The following is a 6,459-nucleotide window of genomic DNA, read 5'->3' on the forward strand; positions in this document are numbered from 1 at the left end:
CCCCAACTGACTAATATTGCTGTGATGTAGGAAATTTTAAATGGGGGCTAAGTTTGTAAATTTCCTCGCATTTGAGACAAGCGCGCCCTAAAGACAAGGTTCCCCCTTCCTCTGTCCCTCCATTTCCCCATTCGTACTCCGTGGGCGCCAAAATACCCTCTCTACCCCAGCCTCCTCCATCCGCCACCCCATCCACCGCCGTCCTCCTCCACCATGCTGGAGCTGATACCCCGACGCCGTCGTCCATTACAAGAGATCGACCTCTCTCATCCACGGCTTCGGACCGGGATCCTTGCATCCCGTCCTCTCGCTTCATCCCCGCCGTCGCCCACCTTGCCGGCGCCGCTCCTATGACCGTCTCGTCCACCACGCCCCGCCGCCACCGTCTACCCTCCTAGGTCTGCTTCCACGCCACGGACAGCCATCGCTACCGCAGCACCGTCAAATTCTCAGCAGATGCATACACGGCACCACACCAGAGGTGGTACTCTTTCGTATCTGCTCAACTTATTTATCGCAACAAGATAATAGATTGCCACTGCTTTACTCTGATTTCTTGTCCTTCACTTACTTGTTAGTTGAAAGCAAACATTGATTGCAAAGTTGCCTTTGTCCGGTTTGCACATTCAGATCCGCCATGGCACGCTCAACACTATACTCGCAATGCTTATGGTTTTCCCCTTTTATATTCCACACTAGTTAAATGACAGTAGACTAAATTTCAAAATTGGGTCAAACGATTTTTGAGAGCTCGCCGGAGTTCACCGGTGCGATGGAAGGGGCTCGGGTGGGGACGGTGGTTGTGGGGGGCGGTGGTGGGGCCTCGCCGAACGAAGAAAACTCAACGCGGGTGGGGGCGGGGGTGGGGGTGGGGGTGGCGGAGGAACACAGGAGGTGGGGGCCGGTGGTTCGCCGGCGGCCCGTGCGGTGTTCTGTATGGGAAGAATCAAAGAATTAGAAGAAGAAGGGTTAGGAGACATAGGATCTTCATCCAACCGCCTGAAATGGCCGACTGACCCAAATGACAAAAGTCACGCGACTTGCATGCAGACATGCCTTTATATTCAGTACCATCATCGTGCCTGCTTAGTACTGCTCCTGAATCCATCAAGCTAAACAACGTGCCACTCATAATTCCAAACTTGTTGCTCAAATATGAATCTGATATGATGCTGATATTACTAAAATAGATAACATTTAATTGGTCAGCTAATGTTCCTACTTTACCTTTGAAAAGCACGTGCACCACATATAGAGAGACAGTAGGGAGTTGCATTCTTAATGCGCTCTGGTTCATCATGTGTGGGCACTGCGCAACGAACATTTTATTATCCAAAATCTGCTTGCTCTTCTTTAGCATGTTCCTCTTCCGTTCTTCTTTAATAAGTACTCTCTCCGTTCCTAAATACAAGCCTTTGTATAGATTCCACCATGGACTACATATGGAGCAAAATGAGTGAATCTACACTCTAAAATGTATCTGTATACATCTGTATGTGATCCATAGTGGAAATCTCAACAAAGACTTATATTTTGGAACGGAGGGAGTATGATAGTAGTACAGTATGTTCCTTGTAGTGAAGATGAGCAGGGACATTTGAAGTGTAGAGGTCTATACGGTCGGTTGTGATGGACACTTTGAACTCTTCGGTCCTCTTTGATTCGTAGGATTTTGTAAACATAGGAATAGGATTTGTAGTGGCCTACCCACTTGAATCCTATAAGATTAGCAAGGAAATGCGGGGAGCTGTGTCCCCTTTGAGAGTTACACTGATATTAATAGTACCGCACCTTCAGTTGCAGAGAGCTGGTATCCGAAGCCTTTCTAGCTGTACCGGCAATACTAGCACATATATTCCAGCAAGTTCCACTTTGCTGATTTTACTTCTGATGCTTACGGTTTTCCCGTTATATCTACACTATGATCTGTGTAGCTGCTATGTGTCGCACTAGCAGCAGTCCACTCTTCAAGCTAAACAACACACCAATCATAAGTCCAAAGCTTACTTCTTCAAATACGAATTGTGATATGATACTGATATTAGTTAACAGACACATATTTAATTGGTCAGGTGATGCTCCCACTTGATTTTCCAAATGCATGTGGCCACATATAGAGAGACAGCATGGAATTGCATTTCTTTGGGCGCTGTGATTCATCATGCGTGGGCAACCAACATTGCATGCAATGAAGCGGAACCTCATGAATATGCTTCCTCTTCTGTTCTTTAACATGTTCCTCTTTTGTTATTCTGTATTTAGTACGTACAGTATGCTCCTTGACCGGAAGGGGAGCAGGGACATCTGCAGTCAACAGCTGATAGAGCTGGCCTGTACGTGATCAATAGGCTTTCAATTAGTAGCGGCAATAAAACACCATATTTTCCAGCCAGTTCCACTTTCCCGATTTATATATTGTGGTTATGGTGTACCCGTTTTATGTACACTACGATCTGCCTAGTTGCTGTGTGCTGTTGTTATCATGGTTTGGCACTAAACTCTCTATACAGTATATTATGAACCTATCATCTGCCAACTATCCTTACTTCTAGAACCTATTTTTTTGTGAGCTTGTGCCAGATTATATTAATGCACGGACCATATTACAGCACACATGAGCTTTCTCATCAGAATCCAGTGATAGCACACAAGGGTTTACAGGGGTGCCCCTATATTAGAATATCCTCTGCATTACAAAGATAATCTCACTACTATTTATGTTTCCATGGTTCTCAAATATTATACGTAATTACAGTGAATATCAGAATCCGCGCATCAGAAGAATATTGTAAAACACTGCAACGACTTACAAAATTGGCACCAAGGCATTGAGTGCCATTCTGGATGCAATGAGACTCATACGCTCCCCACCTGTAGATTCTTGTTCATAATATGATCCTAATGACTATTCTAACCTCGAGGAGTCAAAGGCAGATGGCCTGTCCTATTCACCCATCAAGGTGCCTGTTCTAATTTGGCAAGGTTTTATTGATTGCACGTATCTTGCATATGTTGTCTTGCATTTCTTCTACTTTGTTGCACCGCCATCTGCTTAGTTTACTCATCATATATGTCAAGATGCCATGCCCATCCATTATCAATACATATTCCATCTGTCATCATACCATGTTTTTCCACTCAAATATTGTTCTTGTGCATCAGACATCAAAAAAAAGAGGGTGATTTGCCGAACCTCAAGGAGCACCAGCAAAGTCCTTGAAAAATGTGGTGGTGCCGGAGAAATCAGACAACACCCCACTTATATTGGTTGTACAACCAGTGACACAAAACGTTGGACCGACTCCAGCAGACTGTACCCATACTTCACTGGCCACACCACTAGCCCCAGCACACAGGACCTGCACTCCAGAAAAAGGTATGCCGATTTCAGTTGCCATAGCATGAGCCGTACCATAGAAAAATCCCACTCCAGCAAAAAGTACAGCAAGTCCACCGGCCGAAGACCTATCCCAACTGCAGAGACGGCCAATTCCTGCAGATTGGAACCCCATTCCAATTATTCCCAGTTTAAAGACAATGCTTTCAATGTTGTTAGGGACTACGTGCCTATATTCCCATCATGGGAAGATTATAGCGAAGACAAATACCATTTTCACATCTTCCTGTCCCACTTATGTGTAAGTTCTATTATTCATGGTGATTATTTTCCTGTTTTCTGCTGATTGAACACATCAATGATTTACATTAGATTGTTGTAAGTAGGCGAGGGTCAATCTGGATAGTCATGAAGAGCAAAGCTTGCTTCCGCTTTTCAAGGAAGCATTGCAGCAGTATCGGTGTTACCTGAGGAAATCACACTTTGATGGCAAATCTATGAACGAATTTCCAGTGATGTCTCCTGTGCTAAATTTACAAGGCATTGAATGGAAAAACCTTGTTATAAACTGGTCTCGTTCCCAGGATGAGGTACTGTCTATGATATCACATGAAAATTTGAACTTCTACTTTTTTCGCATGTGCCTTACGGATCTTTTTTGCAGGAAATCAGCTCGAGGAAGAATTCCGGTTTGGAAAGAACGACAGGATATCGCAAATATGCTGCCCGCTGCTTTGCTCTTGTTAGTACCTGTTGTCCTGTACCACTGTACTTGCATTCATACCTGGTTCATTATGTGATAGCAGTATGCATGATAGCTTGCTTATCAATTGCTCGCTCCAAGTTATCTGGTCTGTATGAATGGTTACATTAGTGTAGAATATATCCAATGGCAATGCAAATTTTTAGCTCTGCATTGTTCTTGTAAGTACCTGTTGTCCTTTATCAGTGTACTTATATTGACAGGTAGTTGTTCATGTACCATCACTCTGTAGCTTATTTTCCTTTGCCCTCCATTTTCTACGCATTGGATCTATATTTACTCTTACCATAAGGTTGGATAACACCGATGGTCCTGAAGAAGTTTAGCTCTGCATTGCTCTTCGCTGTGCCTTTTGGCTGTATCGCTGTACTTACATTTATAGCTACTTGGTTATGTAGCATCACTCTTCATCTTATCTTAAATATTCTCCATTTTTCTCTTATATTATCACATCTATATTTACTCTTAACAAAATGTAGAATAAAGGCAATGCTTATGAAGAAGATTCTATGGTAAACTTCTTGAATTTCCCCCACATCAGCATGGACAAGGGCTTTATAGAGTCTATCTTCACCAATAATGTAAGTTTGTCCTTCTCAAGCCTTCAAACTTTGTTGTGTATATTTGGTTAGGCATGACTACAACAGCTGTTTATTTTTGGTGTTTGCAACAAATTGCATGTTTAAAGTTTATTATGTAGTTCATAAACAAAAGTTTGTCCTTCTCAATTTAAGTTTTCAGTTGTACAACCAAGTTCCTTCTTCATACCATGTAAATTAAACTATACACAGCAAGTGATCTTCTTTTGCACTGCATGTATGCTCTATTCTTGATCTGTAATCCAGTGGTGTGGTGAACCTACCCACTACAGCACAATGTCATATCCTGCAATGTCTTAAATATGAACAATGTCATATCATTCTACTATTATTTAAACCGTCTCTTTATTTGCCAATCTGAAATGGGATAAATTGACAACACACTAACCATTGATACTTATGAGTTCTTGATCTGTAATCCGGTGGTGTCATGAAGCTGCCAACTCCTTCACAATGTCATTTCCTGCCATGTCTTAACCTGACCAATACTATATTGTGTTAATTCTATTTTAAATTGTGTCACTTTATTCGTCAGTAAGAAATGTGATCAATTGTCAGCACCGATACTTATGTGCAAAACCTATCATCTGTCTGCTTGTTTTGTCTTTCAGAGTGAAGAGGATATAAGTGTCAAACAAGCGCAGTCTCATCAGCTTTCTCAGGTGCTTGCGCTGCAGCTCCCGAGCAGGGCTAACCTTTCTTGAACTCTATTGAAGTGTTGTCGATTTTTTATATTATTTTGTCGGCGTGTTTATTTGCACTGGTGGCGATCTTCGATGCCCAGTGTATGTCATCTGCTGTCTGCTTGTGCTTTATTATCATAGTGGCGAACTTTGATGCCTAGTGGATGTAATATGCTGTAATTTCTTTATTGTATAGTTTTGGTTTTTTCTTATTCACGATGCTGCTGTTATTTTACTGTATATACATCCTGTCTTCGTAGTAAATTGGCCAAACCGTAAAATTACGGTACCTAATCGGGCCATCATGCAAATCACTACATAAAGGTCCGTTAACAGGCCTAAATGTAAACTGTCCCACTAGTAGATTTGGGCCTCTAATAGGCCGAGTAAACCGCCAGCCCTATTTTCGCAAGAAAATACAATGGGCTTTTAGGAGGTGGAAAAGTAGGTTGGGCCTGAAACGTGCCGAACAGCTCACGGGCCTACAGCAGGCCGAAATGGACCCCGGCCCATGATTGTGCCAATCACATCATGGGCCGTTAACATGCCAAAATTGTCTCGGTCCTTGTTTGGCCCAATCAGATTATCGGCTGTGAGCAGGCCGGATGCAAACCGGGACGTAGTTAGGCCCAAATATATGATGGGCCTTTAGCGGGCCGAAATAAATATAGGGCCGCAATGATAAACAGGCCTTTAACAGGCTGAAACTACTATCAGGCCGAATTACTAAATGGGCCTTTAGCAAGTGGGCCCAAAAGCATAGCGTCCAGTTGACGGGTCGAATCTGATATGGGCCATAATTTAGCCCAAAGCCTCTTAAAGGGCCGGATCTGATATGGGCCTTTATTGGGCCCGGAATGTGGCAGGCTGTTAATGGACCGGATCAAATATGGGCCGGCATTTGGCCTAAAACATGACAGCCTGTTAACGGGCCGGCCCATTAGTGTCCTCAAAATCTTGTGGGCCTTTAGCTGGGCTGGCCCATTATGGTCGGCGAATCTCGTGGGCCTTTAGCTGGGCCGTACCATTATGGTCCGCGAAATCTCATGGGCCTTTAGCTGGGCCCGCCCATTATGG

This window comes from Triticum aestivum, chromosome 6D (assembly GCF_018294505.1).
Source record: "Triticum aestivum cultivar Chinese Spring chromosome 6D, IWGSC CS RefSeq v2.1, whole genome shotgun sequence".
In the NCBI taxonomy this organism is placed as follows: Eukaryota; Viridiplantae; Streptophyta; class Magnoliopsida; order Poales; family Poaceae; genus Triticum; species Triticum aestivum.